The sequence below is a fragment of the Dermacentor albipictus genome, chromosome 1, assembly GCF_038994185.2.
Source record: "Dermacentor albipictus isolate Rhodes 1998 colony chromosome 1, USDA_Dalb.pri_finalv2, whole genome shotgun sequence".
NCBI classification, from domain to species: Eukaryota; Metazoa; Arthropoda; class Arachnida; order Ixodida; family Ixodidae; genus Dermacentor; species Dermacentor albipictus.
The window spans coordinates 102,445,559-102,465,818 of record NC_091821.1 but is presented as its reverse complement, the minus strand read 5'-3'; positions in this window follow the sequence as shown (position 1 = coordinate 102,465,818).

The following is a 20,260-nucleotide window of genomic DNA, read 5'->3' as shown; positions in this document are numbered from 1 at the left end:
CTACAGCTGGCACATCAGAGACGTTACATAACTCTTGTAATCGCACAATATTGTCGAGTATTCCAGCTTAGTGGAGATAATGCATGACTTTAGTCTGCCCGGATATATTGTAGTGTGGACTTACGAGTCCTTACAGGACAGGGAATTTTACTGCAGTAAGACTCCCTGCATATACATGTATATGCATAAACTGGCATTTCTTCAGAAAAGTTCAAACGTGTGGTGTCACCTCCACTTTTATAGAACATTTTTAATTCAACCCTTGTGGTCAAAACGTTAGCACTTGCATTTAACGCTGATGACATAAGGTTTTTTACTTCCGCAGGGGATATTCATTCATTATGCGAGCGCATGCAAGAATGCTTGCGTGCCCCTGAAACGTGACTTGATGGTATTTGCCTTTCCTTCAATCAAATAAAAGTGATGTGCTTGTTTTTACAGCGAAGCTGTTAGCCTCTAGTTGGCCGAGATTTTTCACGGCACATCCGCACGGAACAAAAATACCTTCAGCAACTGAAGTGAAAAGGTTAATGACAATAATAATAACCAGAGCAAGTATTCGCAACAGTATGAGGCATGTGTATGTGGCAGCAAAAATCTGAAGACCATTCAGCATATCCTGCTGTAATGCAAAGCCATTCACCCAGTGAGACCCATAGGTAACGTGCACCTTCCCGTAGCACTTAGGTTTAAAGTGGATGGAATCATGAATCAGTCAGCATTTGAGATAAGCAAGTGACATTTAAAGTATTGGTGGAAAAAAGCAAGGAAGAGATTAATAATAATAATAATAATAATAATAATAATAATCCTTATTTGTGTTGAATGTAAAAGAAAAAAATGGCTGTGGCTTAGCTAAGGTTAAGCCCAGGATGCGAAGCATACTAGCCTTTATTTTAACGCGACAGCGTTAAGGAGCTCGTGTCGCAGAAAAGCCGGTGTCGTCGGCGTCGGCTCAGGCGTGCGTCGCTTGCTCAGGTGCACATTTCGTTGTCGCGCCGAACGCTGCGTTGCTAGACACTCACCGCGTCCGATGCGGGGCGCGTAGTCGCTGCGCCGTAGCCCATTGTCTTAGTAACCCTTTGGCGGGTCGACGGGAACGCTGTCGCGTTCCACTCTTGAAGGCGAAGCTTAAGCGTCTGCTTTGCAGCTGTTATGACGTCATATGGTAGCTACGCGGCCGCGCGCGGCGCAGCAAGGAAGAGCGTGGTTGTGCGGCTAGTATGCTTCGCATAAAAAAATGTGGGGGTTGTAGAGGAGTAAAGAGGGGTATCGCCCTGCGTGGCGTACTTAAAACCCCTCCATACACTTAAGTACCGCCAACCTGCCCTCCTCCTCCACGCACCTCTCCCAATCACCCCCTTAGCTTCCGGCGGCAAGCGGAACTTTCGTAGCTGCAGCTTCCTGTTACGAGTGTAAGTGACGCTTTGTTTTTTAGCATTGTTTACTTTCGCGTCGCTGGAAAGGCTTTAATTCCACGAGCTGCGGTTGAAACTGTGAATGCGATTCCATCCAAGAACCACCACCTACTGTAACCAGCGATCTGCTCGTGTTCGCTGCTTCGCGTCAACCTGCAACGGGTTGTGGCACGAGCGACGACGTACAGTGGAATGTAGTGCCTAGGCGCTTGGAGACCACTGCCGTTTTTCGTGCATATGGAAAACAGCGACCGCGAACTACTACTTCAGCGGAATACACAGCTTGTCCCCTTTGCATTCTTCTTATGGTGACTGCCACAGCTCTGCTAAGCACGCGCGGGCGTCTCACCATCGTCCAACGGCAGTCAACGCAGAAATTCCCGCAGCGCAACTCCAGGAAGCGGAAACGTCGGAACCGGAAATTTTTAAACCGGAAATGCCGGAACCGGAAATACCGGAACCGGATTTGGTGTGAGGGGAAAGGGCGGCGCACAACAGAGGTTGTCGCTACTTAAGAAAGCGGCGGTGGCGCGTGGATGTAGGAGATGTGTAGGGGCTTTAGGCGTACTAGGCGTAGCGGATAGGTACAAACTCGTGAGCAAAGCGCCTAGGTGCTGTTAAGAACGGCCAGCTGCAGTGCTAGTTTTGCCAGCCAGTTGCGACTGTGGAGGCAACATTCTGGGAGCGTCGCCGCACACCTCTAGCCACGGCGTGACTAAGTCGACTGTGTGTGAACAACAATACGTGCGTCCTCGACTCTCCGTCGCTGGAGCCGAGTTTGGCGAAGTCGCCATTGTAACTAAACGGGCTCGGCGGACCAACTATTGTTACTGAGCCGCGGGAACGTCTACTGAAATCCCTTCCCACGCGCCGACCAAGACACCAGACAATGGGCGGCCGGCGGGCGCGCTGCAGTTCGGGGAATAAATGCCCCTACGGTGCCGGGTCGTCTCCCCTACGGTGCCTGGTCAACTCGCCTACAGTGCTTGGACGGCCATTTCCGTCACCTGGGTATCGGGGGAGGACCGAGTGTTTAAAAACTGCTGTTGTGCGGCTTCTCAGGACACTCTCTCTCAAGCAGTCATGTTAAACTGTTGTACTGTCTCAAACAGTCATGTTAGACTGATATAAATACTGTAAATAAACCCATATTCCTCGTTCCCGATGAGAAGCAGTCCTTCCCTTCATCAACGTCCTCAGCGTGGATAAGTTGGACGATGGCATGGGCCAGCTACCTTCTAATTCATGCCCGACTCCAATCTTGACAACGGATCACGAGCGATGGGAATGTACCCCCAATCATAACAACTGGCTGACAGCGGTGAGATTGACTTTGCGACGTGGTGCTGTGACTGCGGTGAGTGCTTGGTTCTTGCTTTGACTCTCTAGGCTTCATTTTGTGGTTGTTCTGTTTAGAACAGTAGGGAAGCTAGCTTGTTGAGTGTTAGCTAGGTTGTGTTTTCCTAGCTAGATTTAGAGAGCAGGATCAAGGCAGTAAAGCAGCAATCATGGAGTTAATGACACTGCTGACAGACGAGTTGTTGATTGTTGGTGAGGAACTGGGCCTAGATGTACGCAAGGAAATGCTAAAATCGGAATTATTGCAGCTAATTTCCGAACAGGCCAGTGAGGAAGAAATTGAAATGGGGTTTGAACTTCTGAAAAAGAGAGAAGACCGAGAGAGAAAAGAATTAACAAGAGACAGATGAACGCGATAAAGATCGCGAGTTAAGAAAAATTCAACTTGAATTTGAAAGCAAACGTTTGGAGTTGTCTCAAGGAAGTGAAGGGGCTCTGGGACGATCAAGTGAGGCAGAATCGTACCGCATGGACAGGCTATTAAAGCCATTTGAGGTCGGGACCGACATAAGCTTGTTCCTAAGCAATTTTGAAAAGACTTGCGAGAAGATGAACTTCGGTCCGAGTACATGGCCACAGCGGTTGCTGTCTTGCCGTGTGAGGCTGCAGAGGTAATCGCCAGACTCAATGCACAGGATGCATATGATTATGCAAAAGTTAAGGCTAGTCTCACCGCCTTTCAGCCGAAGCTTTTCGGCAAAGCTTTAGGAGCACAGGCAAGAAAGATAGCGAGGGATGTCCGGAGTTTGCATATAGCTTAAAGGCCAACCTCGTCAAGTGGCTGAAAAGCGCGGAAGCGTACGACAGCAGAGACATGATCATTGAATGCATGTGTCTAGAGCAGTTTTACAAAACCATCCCCCAAGCTGTGAAACTGTGGGTGCAAGACAGAGGGAATGTAAACACTGTGGAAAGGGCGGCTGAATTGGCCGAAGAGTACACAACCCGTAGAAAGTTGAACGCCGAGGACGGAAATTGGGACGGTCGAAATGGATCGGACCCGCCGTGGTTGCTCAGTGGCTATGGTGTTGGGCTGCTGAGCACGAGGTCGTGGGATCGAATCCCGGCCACGGCGGCCGCATTTCGATGGGGGCGAAATGCGAAAACACCCGTGTGCTTAGATTTAGGTGCACGTTAAAGAACCCCAGGTGGTCGAAATTTCCGGAGTCCTCCACTACGGCGTGCCTCATAATCAGAAAGTGGTTTTGGCACGTAAAACCCCATAATTAATTAATTGATTGATTAATTAAAGATGGACCGCGGAAACCATTTCCGTTCAAAAAGGGTTCGCAGACTAGACGATCGGAGCCTGTAGACGTGGAGGAAAAGCCCGCAGAAAAGAGCGAGGAGAAACTTAACGGGGAAACCGCACAAAAGGGACAGAAAAGAAAATTCGAATCTTTTAGGCCGATCCGCTGTTATAAATGCCACAAACTGGGACATATAGCTGTAAACTGCGGGAAGCCTAGCGTAGTTTTTTCCTACGTAGAGGAAAAAGACGAGAATATGGAACTTTTAAGCCCCCATCTTAGCACTAGAGTGTCAAAGTTCAAGCCTACAGGAAGAGCAAGCTGACGCAATCGCAAGCGAGACAGGGTCGTTATTATCACCGGCCTCAAAGAACTTTGATCAGCTCTTACGTGTGGATAGAGAGTCACTGGCAGCCGAGCAAAAGAATGATGAGAGCTTAGCTAAATTACATGACACAGGGCATTGCTAAGCGCAACGTGACGATACATGAGAGGAGGATTGTTGTATCGGCACTACAGAGATCGAAAGGGTAGGATTTTAGATAAGTTAGTCGTACCTACTAAGTACAGGGAGCATCTTTTGAGTCTCTGTCATGGAAATGGGTGGTCCGGCCACCTAGGCATAAACAAATCAAAGGAAAGATTGCTTATGGAATACTACTGGCCTGGTTGTTTCAAAGACGTATATAGAAAACTTTGAAGACGTATATAGAAAACTTTGTAAGATCATGCGACGCCTGCCAGCGCTCGGGTAAACCAGAACAGACATGGAAAGCCCCACTAAAAATAGTACCCTTAATAAAAGAGCCTTTCAGACGACTTGTAATAGACACGGCAGGGCCTCTTCCAAAAACAAAATGGGGCTACAGGTACTCGTTTACCATGCTATGTCCGGCTACAAAGTTTCCAGAAGCAATCCCTCTGAAAGAGCTCAGCTCCACCGAAGTAGTAGATGCGCTTTCGACAGTGTTTACACGAGTTGGGTTTCCAGCCGAAATTCAGGCAGATCAAGGGTCAGTATTCACGAGCGCACTGACTTCCACATTCTTGAAAAAGTGCGGGGTAGAGTTAATACACAGTTCTGTCTATCACCCTCAGTCAAACAGTGTAGAGAGGTGGCATTCAGTGCTTAAGCGAGTTTTGCATGTGCTCTGTTACGAGCACAAGGAGGACTGGGAGAACTGTCTGCCGGTAACTTTGTTTGCTTTACGAACGGTTCCACATGAAGCGACAGGGTTCTCGCCAGCAGAACTAGTGCATGGGACACTCCGTTCTCCACTAAGAATGTTAAGAGAGATATGGGAGGAAAGAGGAGACAGTCCTACAGTGTTTGAATACGTGCTAAATCTGCTGGAACGGCTAAGCGCAACCCAAGAACTAGTCGAAATGAACATGGGAGTAGCTCAAAAGAACGCGAAATTCTATTACGACAAGAACGCGAGGCTTCGTACGTTTAACGCCGGAGACCAGGTAATGATCCTCAAACCTTCAAGAAAGAACAAGCTTGAAGTTCACTGCGACGGGCCCGTTAAAGTGTTGCACAAACTTTCAGATACTAACTATGCTCTAAAAATGCCCGGTCGCAGGAAGGAGGTGAGGATATATCACTGCACTTTGATGAAGCCGTATATAGAGCGGAGCGGAGTCGTTACCTGTACCATCAAAGAGCAGGATGGCACTAGTACCAAGTTTAAGGAGTATAGGGCGACCTCCAACTCTGAAATCGGCCTAGAAGGAGTAGTAAAACATTCGGTAAGCTCGCACGCTCTAAGACCCGAGCAGCTAGAGGACCTAAAAGAGGTGTTAGGGGAATATATCGACAGGTTCAGCGATCGGCCGGGTAGAACCGAATTAAGAACACATGAAATAGAGCTGACATCAACCGAACCCGTAAGATCAAAGCCTTACAGGGTGTCTCCAAGACAGAGAGAAATTATGGAGGCAGAGATACAGCGCATGCTAGAGTTGGGAGTTATCGAGCCCGCTGAGATTGACTACACGTCACCGCTAATACTGGTAGAAACCCCTAACAAGGACCCTCGTCCGTGTGTTGACTACAGGAAGTTAAATGCCATCACTAGGGATCAGCTGTACCCGATACCCAACATTGAGGAAAGAATTGAAAAAGTTAGCGCTGCTAAATACATTTCAACTATAGACTATGGCAAGTTCAACTATGGCAAGTTCCCCTTTCAGAAAGTGCCAGCCGCTATGCCGCATTCATCTCACCTGTAGACACTTTTCGCCCTCTCGCACTCAGCTTCGGGCTGAAGAACGCCCCGTTTAGCTTCTCTAAGTTAATGGATATTGTCCTAAAAGACTTGCAGGATCGAGTTTGCCTTGCCATATCTGGATGATGTAGCAATTTTTTCGGACAGCTGGGAACAACACGTATCGCACCTCAAACAGGTGTTCTCACGGTTGAGGGAAGCCGGCTTAACGATGAAAGCGGAAAAGTGTAGATTTGGTTGTTCACAGGTTACTTATCTCGGCCAAGGCACGAGACGGCCGGCCGAGCTGAAAATAGCTATACGGTTGAACAATTTTCTCAGCCGCGCACGAAAACAGACTTTCGTTCATTTTTGGGACTTGTGGGTTACTATCAACGGTACATTCCGAATTACTCGCAAATGGCAAGTCCATTAACGGACGCCCTCCAAACGGGAGCTCCTAGTAGCGTGCACTGGGATAAGGACTAAGAGAACGCTTTCCAAAGTTTGAAAACGCTATTGGTTTCTCTTCCTGTGCTTCGCGCGCCAGACTACACAAAGGAATTCATAGTTCAATGCGACGCAAGTGACACAGGTATGGGCGTGGTACTTAGTCAGGTCAGCGACGATAACGAGGAGCATCCTATCCTCTATGCCAGCCGTAAACTAAATGTAAGAGAGGAAGCCTACAGCGCTTCAGAGAAGGAATGCACTTGTTTAGTCCGCCTAGAAGTTGTCATGTTACTTGTACGGAGCGAAGTTCATCTTCCAGACCGACCACTGTCCTCTGACGTGGCTCAATCAAATGTCAAACAAAAATGGCCGCTTGCTCCGACGGAGCCTCACTCTCCAAGAGTACAACTTCTCCGATAGATACAAGAAGGGAAAGTTGCATAGCAATGCGGATGGTTTGAGCAGGCTAATTTGAATTCTGCGTTTGAGGGTCCCGCCTAAATTTTAGGGTTACTAGTGTTAATTTTATTAAGCCAAGAAGAACCCCTCTCATTTAGCAGGATTCCCTCCATGATTGCTGAATTTGTCAGCACGAAATTGCTTCAGAAATTGGCATAGCGAAATGCAGCATTTTTTTTGTTTCTGCACTTATGTTGTTTTTTTTTTTTTTGTTAAAGCCTAGCGGGTGTAAAGTGAGAGCCAAGGTACAGGCTCGTCCACTCTTAGGGTGAACACGGCTCACCGTGGCCGCGCTCCGCGGGGCGCCAGTGCGTCCGGCGCGGCAGCGCATCGAAGCGAAGCGGCGCAGGCGCACACGGACCCAGGGGAGGTGCTTCGCGTCGTCTGCTACGCGCCAAATCTTGCTTTGCTGTAAACTTCGCTAGACCCAGGTGACTGAGTGCCCGAGGCGGCATTGCGGGAGGGCGCACTTCACAAACTGGAGCATTTTCCAGCTGGCTCCGTCTACAGCTTGTGAACAGCCTGCTTAATCAATATACATAAACAGAAGCAAGCTTCTCACCACATAAGTCACTTAGCATGCTTAGCAATCACTCATGCTCGCAGCGACCATGAGTGGTCGCTGCGAGCCAAGGCATCACCCCCTGGCCACCAGCCGTTCTCTTCCTGCCCAGTGGTTGACAGCGCTGGACAGTCGAGAGTTTTCGGGCCATGGAGGCGCTGTTAAGAACGGCCAGCTGCAGTGAAAGTTTTGCCATCCAGTTGCGACTGTGGAGGCAACATTCCGGGAGCGTCGCCGCACACCTCTAGCCACGGCGTGACTAAGTCGACTGTGTGTGAACAACAATACGTGCGTCCTCGACTCTCCGTCGCTGGAGCGGAGTTTGACGAACTCGCCATTGTAACTGAACGGGCTCGGCGGACCAACTATTGTTACTGAGCCGCGGGAAGGTCTACTGAAATCCCTTCCCACGCACCGACCAAGACGCCAGACAATGGGCGGCCGGCGGGCGCGCTGCAGTTCGGGGAATAAATGCCCCTACGGTGCCGGGTCGTCTCCCCTACGGTGCCTGGTCAACTCGCCTACGGTGCTTGGACGGCCATTTCCGTCACCTGGGTATCGGGGGAGGAACGAGTGTTTATAAACTGCTGTTGTGCGGCTTCTCGGGACACTCTCTCTCAAGCAGTCATGTTAGACTGATATAAATACTGTAAATAAACCCATATTCCTAGTTCTCGATGAGAAACAGTCCTTCCCTTCATCAACGTCCTCAGCGTGGATAAGTTGGACGACGGCATGGGCCAGCTACCTTCTAATTCATGCCCGTCTCCAATCTTGACAACGGATCACGAGCGATGGGATTGAACCCCCAATTATAACAGTGCCAACCATCTGCCCCCGAAGGGGGGGGGGGGGGGTGATGGCTGTGGAAAACGCCGTGAAGGATAGGTAGACTCGAGGCAATTAATTGAACTAACTAATGAACTGAGCTCTGTCATGGATGCTTCTCGCTAGTGCTCTGCACGGCTCCCTAAATGCTGCATGGTCCAAAGGGAGGGGTGTTCGCACACTTCGGGGTGTGGAAGAAAAGTCCCTCCTTGCAGCCGGAATGATAGAATTCTGGTGGCGGATTGTCCTCGCGTACACGAGTTCGGGCTGACCCATTTGTTTGCTATAGCGGACGACTGTGCTGATGTAGGAGTCTCCAAACTCCAAGGGATCCATCCAGGCAGCAGTGCGCCAGTGCTGCAGCGTCTGCCATCATCATCATCATCAGCAGCAGCAGCCTATTTATGTGCACTGCAGAACAAAGGCCTTTCCCTGCGATCTCCAATTACCTCTCTCCTGCGCCAAGTGATTCGAACTTGCGTCTGCGAATTTCCTAATTTCATAGCACCACCTTCCACCTTCCACCACCTTCCTCTACTGCGCTTTCCTTTTCTTGGTACCCATTCTGTAAATCTAATAGTCCACCATTTATCTATCATGGCTTGCCCAGCTCCAATTCTTTCTCTTAATGTCAATTAGAATATCAGCTATCCCCGTTTGCTCTCTGATCCACACCGTTCTCTTCCTGTCTCTTAACGTTACGCCTAACATTTTTCGTTCTATCGCTCTTTGCACGGTCGTTGACTTGTTCTCAAGCTTCTCTGTCAGTCTCCAAGTTTCTGCCTCATATGTTAGCACCGGCAGAATGCAGTGAATGTACACGTTTCTTTTCAATGGTAGTGGTATGCTCCCAGTCAGGATCTGGCAATACCTGCTGCATGCACTCCAACCCATTTTATTCTTCTGCAAATTTCCTCATGATTGGGGTCCCCTGTGAGTAATTGACCTAGATGAACATACTCAAACCAAGATGTATGCACTGAAATATAAGCAGAGTAATATCATCAGCAATCTCGAAGGTATAATAAAAGCAGCGGAAGAATTCTATACTGATCTGTACAGTACCCAGAGGACTCGGGAGTACTCTATTCGAAACAATAATCCACAGTATGCAGAAACGTAAAAATTATCTTTGTCTTCTGCATATTAATCTTACACCCCACTCTTACACTTTCGATCTCTATTAAGTTCCTCAATTATTTGTTGTAATTCGTCCCCAATGTTGCTGAACATTGCATACCGAAGGTTGCTGAGATATTGGCCGTTCATCCTTACTCCGAAGCCTTCCCACTAATAGCTTGAATACTTCTTCCAAGCATGCAGTGAATAGCATTGAAGGGATTGTGTCTCCCTAATGCTTGACTCCTTTCTTGATAGTTAACTTTCTACTTGTGGAGAACCAAGGTAGCTTGGAATCTTTGTAGACATTTCCCATGATATAAAAACTAATAGTATGCATCCTGTACTTGTTGATTATGTGATGCCTCTATGACAGCTGATATCGCTACTGGATCAGTGCCTGGACGAACGCTCTCCCCAGGCCGTCGGGCGCCCGCGTCGCCGCAGCCGCGTGGTGAGGAGGATGTAATGATCAACGGTAACTCGTATAGACCGTTGACCATTACATCGGTAATATACAGGCTAGCAGTGCAGGCAATCAAATTAAAGATTCAAGCTTGGGCAGAGAATAATGGCATTTTGGGAGAGCTTCAGAATGGCTTTAGAATAGGTAGGCGTTTGGATGATAACTTGTTTGTTCTTACTCAGTGTATCGAAATATCAAAAGCAGGTTCCCGTTAGGCTGATAAATGAACTGGGACCAAAAAGTAAGGAAGCTCTGGTGAAAGCAGTGGAAAAAAACTTTAAGAGATAGACGAATACCAGACAGTTGGCGACAAAGTAGAATGAATTTAATTTATAAAGGTAAGGGGGAGAAAGACAGAATTCACTCGTATAGACCGTTGACCATTACATCGGTAATATATACAGGCTAGCAATGCAGGCAATCAAATTAAAGCTTCAAGCATGGGCAGAGAATAATGGCATTTTGGGAGAGCTTCAGAATGGCTTTAGAATAGGTAGGCGTTTGGATGATAACTTGTTTGTTCTTACTCAGTGTATCGAAATATCAAAAGCAGAAAGCAGACCGTTGTATGTGGCCTTTCTAGACATTACAGGAGCCTATGACAACTTAGACCGCAACATTTTGTGGGATATTCTGAAAGGGGAAGGCTTAGGTAACGATTGTCTACAGCTTTTGAGAGAGATTTACCTAGAAAATACCGTTTGCGTTGAATGGGAAGGGATGAGAAGCGCGGAGAAAGTTCAAATCAACAAGGGACTGAGGCAGGGGTGCCCTTTATCCCCGCTGCTGTTTATGATGTACATGGTGAGGATGGAGAGGGCGCTAGAAGGAAGTAATATCGGGTTTAATCTCTCGTACAAACAGGCAGGTACAGTAATAGAGCAGCAACTCCCAGGTTTATTTTATGCGGACGACATTGTGTTGCTCGCTAACAAGCAAAGTGATTTGCAACGTCTGGCTAAGAACTGTAGACAGGAAGGAAACAATTTAGGTTTTAAATTTAGTGTTAGAAAATCAGGTGTTATGGTATTCAATGAAAACAGTGAACAGACAGTGGAGATACAGGGGCCAGGAAATACCTCGGGCAACAGAATATAAATACCTTGGTATATGGATAAACGAAGGCAATAGATATATGGAAACACAGTAAAAAACAGTAACAGTGAAGGGGAAGAGAAATGCAGCCATAATGAAGCACAGAGCGCTATGGGGATACAATAGGTACGAGGTCCTCCGAGGTATGTGGAAAGATGTAATGATTCCAGGACGTACTTTTACTTTTGGAAATGCGGTTGTTTGCTTTAAATCAGGGGTACAATTAGGACTCGATGGGAACTAAAGGTCAGTGGGTCGCCTGGCATTGGACGCTCACGGGAAGACTACAAATGAAGCTGTGCAGGGTCCCACTGGACCACAGGTCTCCAGTGAATGTCCAAAGGACGTCCTACAAAGGATATCTTGATGTCCGTCGGACATCCCTAGAAGTCCCGATGATGTACTACGGATGTCCATAGGATCGTCCGACGCAAGAGAATTGCACATCCCACGAACGTCCATCGTACATCAAAATCAAATTTTCGGACGTCCACAGGACCTTTGAAGATAATCCCATTGGAGCACCAGCGTCCTACAGATGCCCAGCAGAGATCGAAAACGGGACATTCGGACGTCCCTGGGATTGACGCTCATAGAAACGTCCCCCCAACGTCATAATGGGATATTCGGACGTCCAAGAGATGTTTAAATATGGATTATTCTTATTGCATAACCCGGAGTACATCCCAAGGACATTTTTGCGAGGATGTAGGACGCTTCTGGGACATTTTACCAATCGTCCAAAGGACGTTTGTGGGACATTTGGTTGGGGATTGAGGATATCCACAGGGCGTCCATATTGATTACAAATTACCACAATTGGGACTTTCCTCAGAATGGGCCCTACAGTGCAGCAAGCCTGCTGCAGTTTACGTACCATTAACAAAGTAAGCTGGTTTTGTGATGACTTGTAGGCAATGATGAAAAGAAACTGCATGGCTCTTGAAGATCCATCCCAGCGGTGAATTTCAATTCAAGTTTATTTTGCATCTATACATGTACAGATGACAGGAGTACAGACAAAAAGCCAAATGAATTCGGCTTGACAAGGTCTGTACCCCCTACAGAAATGGCACCGTGCACAATAAAGAGAACACAAACATAACATGGATAAACGAGAAAAAAAAGTGAACATTGTATAACAGAAATGCATAAGGGTAAAAAATGAACAATAGAATGCTGCAAGAAATTATATTACAGAAAGTGAATAGTATAAAATGATACAAATAATACAGCCTTGAAATTCACATCTATAAATAGTAAGTTATATGCAAGCAGAGAAAATTGGTTAAGCATTCATGGCGTCAGTGTATACCAGAGCAACACAAAAAAATCCAGGAATCCAATAAGTCAACCAAATATTTTTGTCATGCAAAAGCTGAAGTACCAGGAGATAAGCCAGGAATGCAGCCCACCGCATCTCAAAGCACGTTAAATGAAGGCTGCAGTGCAACTAAGCATTGTGCACATGGTTCCCTGCTAGGCTAAGCAAATACATTACATACAACTTGATAAAAATGCAATAATTCAAAACATATAGACATGCAACCTATACTTCTTTGTGCTAACAGGGACGAAGCTACAAAACTAAGTTCTGCAGTCTGCTGAATCATTTGACAATCTCATTAAAAATACAGCATTTATTTCAATAGAACAGTTGCAGGAAGATCACTCGTTGAACTCTAAAATGCACTAACAGTTGTTAGTAAAACCCATCAATGCAAATAAAACTCGATAATTTCATCATACAAGTTCAGCTATTAGGAGTTATTTATACCGCACCATGGTTAGTAAACGTGCACATTATTCAAACTCTTTAGAAATGCACTTTGGGTAGCAAGAAAATTTAAGAATTCGCAGTGGGGCCACTATGGAACTTATCACAAGGCTTGCTGTCGGCTCTGTCGTGGTCGCAGGCACATTAATGAAAAATTTGCTGAAATGTTTAGATATGTTAGCCACTTTAAGTTGCCAGAGCCTTTCCCTAGGCCATATTCAGTAGTTACATACACAAACACGACGTATGCTAAATTAAGATGTCACAACTACATTAGGAAATTAACAAAATTACTCGAGGCTAGTTCAGTGGTCATATATAGACAAACAGCTGCTGTATGATCATCCATTTACACTCTAAAAACAGTTGCACCCTTTGGTGCATATTTTCCACAGAACGATAATCGTCATCTGACTTGCCTGAATTTCCTTTCTTTAACGCTGCAAGCCCAGTACTTCCATGTCACGAACGGCATGTGCATTATCAGCATGACAGAGCATTCTCGACAGGAAAGTAATGAGCGCAGGGTTTTCAAGGAAAGGCAAGTAAGACAGATGACGATTATTGTTCTGTCGCAAATTTGCACCCCAAAGGGTGCAACTGTTCTTAGAGTGTAGAGCAAATGCACTGTGCATCCATAACAAGTTCTGGCAAAGGTAACCAGAGCAAACATCGACACTTGCGTGTGTAGTGACAAGACCATTTCAGTTGAGCTAATAATTCGCAGATGCACCTCGGCCAGTAAAAGAACTTCAATAGCCCTATGCAAGGGTGGGGGGTACAAAGGAAGTTAGTAGGAGGGCTACTGTGGGCTGGCTCGCTTCAACGATCGCGGGCCCATAAATACAATATTTACTGGAAAGTTCAGAGGTGTCTTAGCCATGAGGGAAGCTACTCCACTTTCTGCAGGCCTCCTTCAGCGGTTGCACACAGTAGAAGTACTACATATTTTATAGACACACTGGGCATTAAAAAAAATTACTCAAGGATCACTTCAGCAGTTGCAAACACGAACATTACTGGAGAGTTCACAGATACAAAAGCAGTTACAAGACACTTGCTTCAACACAATACCAAACTGATGTCACAAGTACTAGAGTTACAAGACACTTGCTGCACTTGAGTGGTCACAAACATAAATTCACCATAAGTGAACTTGTGTTTCTGTTTCTTCTGCTTCTGTTTACTTGCTTAGAGGCTTGAAGGCCTCTAAGCAAGTAAACAGAAGCTGAATGTGACCTCTCCGTGGCCATAGCCAAATATTGCTGAAACGTCACAGGTACCCTGGCGATTACACAATTAACTAAAAGCTTGCAGCATGATCTCTTCAGCATTATATGAGTTCACTCATATGAAAAGCTAATAGAGGATTTGTGTGGGCTTGCTTCAGCGGCCACACAAAAACACAATTTCATCCTAAAAATTCACGGGTGTCAGACAGCCTCGATGGAAGTTACCAGAGGCAGAGCGTGGCTGTTATTACATGGCAGCAGATACAGATACTTGTGAAAAGATTGCAGGTATCTTGGCGACTAAACATTTTACTAAGGCTCACTGCAGGCTGGCTCAGCGGTCGAAGACAACTACATTGCAGTTCACGTGTACTAAGAAATTTAGTGGGGCATTTCTGTGGGCTTGCTTGAACAGTCCCAGAGACAAAAAGTAACCCAGATTTCACAGGTATATCAGCCCATAAGGAAGTCGCCACACGCTGGGTGAAGTCTTTCGTCCATAGTTTCAGATGCAGAACAGAAGAGATCCGGGGTACGCTACACAATTTACTAGTAATCCTGAAGGATCGGTTCCAGTGGTCGCAAACAAGAAAATACATTGCTGAGACCAGAGGTACTAAGAAGGTTAGCAGATTTCCGTGGGCTTGTTTCTGTGCTGGTCATCAACGAAAAATGATGTCGACTCAAAGTGACACCAGGCTCATGGCAAAAACACAGCATGGCTGTAAAGTATGCAATAAAAACGTGTTAGAAATGTTTACGAAAATTGCTATTTAACAACCTGCACATTTAACAGCAATCTGCAGGTTCTTACAGCAACTTTGCTTCTTTGTGGCTTAATACAAACTCGTTGAGAGAACAGTTATCAGAAAAGTAATGATTTCATCTCTGTACAAAGATAAAAGAAATTCTCCTAGTCGCTACGTCAACATAGCATAGTTTCGTCCGAAAAGCGAAGCAGCGATTGGAACAGCAAATTACCAAACGGCTATATTTAAGCAGCTGTACGTGTTATCGCCACTTTAAGTTACAGTAAACCTTCGCTTCGTTGTTAAATTAACAAACAATGTCGCGCGCAAAGCCAAGCATGAACACATCTCCCTGACGGTAAACACGCTGTATGAACGCTGGTGTGAAGAGGGGGCGGTAGCAACACGCGATCGCTTCCTGCTGCTTCCAGCCACAATGCCTTTCCAGAGCCAAATTTACGCGAACTTCGACACTAAGCTTCGACACTAAGCTGCGCGGGAACAGCGCCCACGAAGCCACTACCCATCGCGGCGCACGTCCGCGTCAGCGGAATTTCATCAGGAGTGTCCGTACGATTCCTATCGCAATAATAATACAAAAATTAGGCGATTGTCGACTATATAACTCCAGTAAATATACAATGACAACATGGGGATGCAACAGGCTCGTAATCTTGTCCAGCGCGGAGCGCACACATGTCAGCACATACGCTTACCCTAATGATAGCAAATGCGAGAAAACTGAAGCAGCACGGTTGGTCAACCGCCCTGTGTGCGAGGTGCTGCCATTGAAATACAAATGCCTACAATATAGTTCCGTTATTTGGAACTTCCACGATTGTATTGGTCTTGCAAAAGCGATTATGCGAATAAAACTCCAACGATAGACAAAACTTAGGCGACACGGTAAATCACCTGACAGAGTGAGTGAACAAACTCTTATTGTGTCCAGCAAAACGCGATAAAACGCGCACCCGACAGAAATTTAATTAACAGCCAAATTAAATTATGGGTTTTTTACGTGCCAAAACCACTTTCTGATTATGAGGCACGCCGTATAGTGGAGGACTCCGGAAATTTCGACCACCTGAGGTTCTTAACATGCACCTAAATCTAAGTACACGGGTGTTTTCGCATATCGCCCTCATCAAAATACGGGCGCCGCGGCCGGGACTCCATTACTAAAAATAGGACAACGTGCGAATTCGGAGCGATAGCCTAATAGGCGTAAACGATTCGATCGTTACAGACATCTGAGACGTAAGCCTGACCTCACCAGCATACTAGCATGCACCTGAGAACGTGTAAAAGATGTCGCCCAAAATTTCGCTATTCCCAGAAACGAACGTGTAGGGCATTGTATGACAGAAACGCGCGGGAAAATTCAGCAGCGTGGCAGGCCAACCATCACGTGCAACAAGTGCTGGGATAGCGGTAAAAATGCCCACAAATGTGTAGTTATTTCAACCGCATGCTAATTACAATCGCTCTCGCAGTCGCAGTTACGCAAAGAAAACTCAAACGGCAGACGAAGCTCAATTGGCGACACGGTTAATCAATGAGGGCGGTAGCGTGACGCAAATTTAGCAGTCAACGAAGATCGACAAACGTTCCCCATTATTAATACGAAACAATATGACCACGTGCGAACGAGCTATAGTATAAGTAGCGTAAATGTGTCAATCGTTACAGGAAGCTGAGGCCTAAGCTTGATCTTATTACCCTCATAATAGCATGCATCCGACCACATGCAAATAGGCAGCAGCCTAACAAGTTGTCCCAAAGTTTCGTTATTTCGAAAAATGTGCGTGTCACTGTTTGGCACATATACGTATGCTGTACGTAATGGTGAAGTGGCCGGCCGCACTGCTGAACTTTACCACGCTTGTCTTTACGGTTGGTATACCAGCCGTAAAGACGAGCGTGGTAAAGTTCAGCAGTGCGGCCGGCCCAATTAGCCATCACGCGCAGCAAGCGCTCCGATCGTGATACAGATGCCTACATCTGTATTCCACGTCCCAAGTTCACGTACAAACGTGCACGCTTATTCCTTCTTCTGAGGTCAGCGACAAGCTGTCCCATCATACTTCAAAACCACGATTTCCACTTATTGTGTAGGATCCCACCCCTCTTTATAACGCCCTGCGTGACATTAAGAGTATTGAAATAAGTAAATTCAGTTGATCCATCCTTACGCAGTTTTTACGATTGCTATCGCGATCGTTAAGCAAACAAAACAGCAATGGCAGACGAAGCAATTAAGCAACACGGTTACTCACTACGAGCGTGTGATGGAGTCAACCCTCACTAACTCTTATAATAAAGAAATTGCGTTGCTTAAATGATATTGCGCGACATAAAAACGACACGGAAGTGAAAGAAGACGACACCAAGCACCAAGCGTCCGTGTCGTTTTTATGTCGCGCAATATCATTTAAGCAATGGATTACCAACTTGCCCGGAATGCTGCTCTCATAAAGAAATTGCGACCACGTGCGAACGAGCTCATCAGCGCGCACGTTTCGTCGTTACAGAGCTGAGACGTGAATTTGACCGTAACACCATACTAGCATGCATCCGTTCACGTGTAAATAAGCAGAAACCTAACAAGTCGCCCAGATGTCTCGTTATCGCGACAACGTGCACGACACTGTTAGCCAAAAAACAATACCAGCCGTAAATACACGAGCTGTTAAATTCAGCAGCGCGACCGGCCATCACGGGCTGCAAATTCTGAAATCGCGATACAAACGACAACAAAGTTCTATTATCCCGAACGAACGCAGTTTTACTATTACTTTGGAAATCCCTGTTACGCAAACAAAACGCCAGCAGCACACGTACCGAAGCTTAAGCGACACGGTTATCACTACGAGCACGCGAAGGAATCAGTCAAGTAAGAAAAAGTTTCACTATTACGTACTAAAAAATACGACCTCTTGCGAACAAGCCATTAAGTCCAACAGTCTAACAAGTCGCCCTAAAGTTTAGTTATTCCAAGAAAAGTGCATGCACTGTTAGTAAGAATATAGCAGCCCTAAAGACAGGCGTATTAAAATTCAGCAGCGCTGCCGGCCATAACGTACAGAAATGTGCCCCGACCGCAACACAAATGCGTACAAAATTTCAGCTATTTCAAGCTTGCGCAGTTGTACGATTGATTGCTATCGCAATCACGGTTACGCAAAGAAAACGCAAACGAAGCTGAAGCAAGGCTATTCTGGACAGTGTGTGTCGGGAAGCTATTATAATTAGTATTCATTTTCTTATTATTCGCCTCTGCATGTTCAGTAAAAACAACGATAACTTTCGTGGGCTCATCCTGTGCGCTACAGGGGAGTTAACGGTTCTAAAGTTTCGAATTCAGAATTTTTTTTAAGCGGATATCAGCGCTGCGCAGAAATATAGGATAGAGTAAGCTCAGAAGTTTGCAGAAAAGTAGTACGATGCGATCAAACGCAACACAACGCATGGTCAATCGCCGATTGATGTTACCGTCGCTGCAAAAGATGGGGATGTACTACAATGCCCGTCCTTCGATTATGCGCAGTGGGGATTATGCGCAGGGAAGCTCGTAGTATAATTGAGTATGAAGAACGGATGAGGGATATGGAAGAAAGTAAATGGGCTAGGAGAGTGTTGGGGTATCTGTACAGGAAAAACATTGATTCACAGTGGAGGAAAAGAACTAGGAAGCTTACCAGCAAGTATGTGCACCATGGCCTGTAGGGTGGGCAACACATCAACAAAGACGGTCAAGCTGAAAGTCGGAGAGGCTGAAATAATTTCATGGGTGGCGGCAATGGAAAGGAAACCTTCCATGAGTAACTACTTAGGAGGAAAAAACGAAATCGGGAAAGAAAAAAATTTTTGATAACTCAGGGAAGCTCCTTACTTTTCGAAGCGAGATCGGGATGCCTTATAACATGCACCTATAAAGCGAGATATAAGAAACAAGAAGCATGTGCTTGCTGCGATAAAGCTATAGGGAAACTATGGAGCATGTTTTATTAGAATGTGAAGACGTCTACGCAACGGTCGATTTAGGCACCACTGGCCTCCTTGAAGCCCTTGGGTTCAGCGAGAGCAGTGGAAAAGTAAACATCGCGCAATAGGCATTAGTACCAGGTGATTGGAGGATTGGTGGAATAAAAGTAGGAAAAGGACAGAAGACGGAGACGTACAAGAGCACAGTTCGCAATAGGGGATCAGAAAATTTGGGCGTGGTAGTTCAGTGTTTATTTTTTCTTTTTTCATTGTTTAACCTAGGTAGGACATTAGGCGTATAATAGCAATATAATAATCGTCATCTGCTTTGATGCGTTTGCTTTCTCGAAAACGCCGCGCCCGCTGCTTTCTTGTCGGGAATGCTATCATGCATGATAACGCGCATGTCGTTCGTTACTGGAAAGTACCGGGCTCGCAGCGTTAAAGAAAGGAAACGCATCAAGGCAGACGACGATTATCGTTGTGTGGCAGAAGGGGCACTCCAAAGGGTGTAAACTTTTCTTAGAGTGTAGGCAGTACAATAGCAAGAGCTTGGTGGCGCAACCCACCGCCCCTTCCAAAGGGGACGCTCATAACATCCATCCATCCATCCATCCATCCACAGGACGCTGGCGCTGACTGACCGCGGGCAGTACGAAGCTGACGAATTCGTGTTGGCATCCGCGTTTGTTTGCATTCCTGTTTTTCTCAGGCATTTGCAGGTACGTATTCCGCATGCAGTCTGTCCGGCCGCGTTGACAGTGCGAAACTTGCATTCGTATTTCATAGTATTCGTTTTTTTTTTTCTCGGGCTTTCGCACGCACGTGTTGCACATGCAGCCTGTACATGCAGCAGGACGTGAGGTCACAGTTTCTATCGCGACTTTGGCCCGAATAGTGAGATTTCTGCTTTGCACATAAAAGACCTCTACGAATTGCAGAAAGGCGTGTCTGTAAAGCCTGTTCGGTTTTTAAGCAGGAAGCACGTTTATCCGACTAACATAGAAAAGAACGTGGCAAGAGCCATCCCGCTCATGTCTCCAAGTGTAATCTCTGCCTTGGAACATTTCAAGGATCAGGCTGGACACACTTGTGCGCTGTCATTTTCAGCCGCAGGCCCAACAATTACGTTCATGAAGAGCGTTTATCGGTGGTTCGTTCTTCACGATGTCAGCAGCACGACGCAGCACATACGCCACAATTTTTCGGATGGCCGTCACTTTGACGACAGTGCTGATCCGCGGCTTGAATGGCTTGAGGTCACTTTCCCTATATAACAGCCAAGGGGAAGAGAAA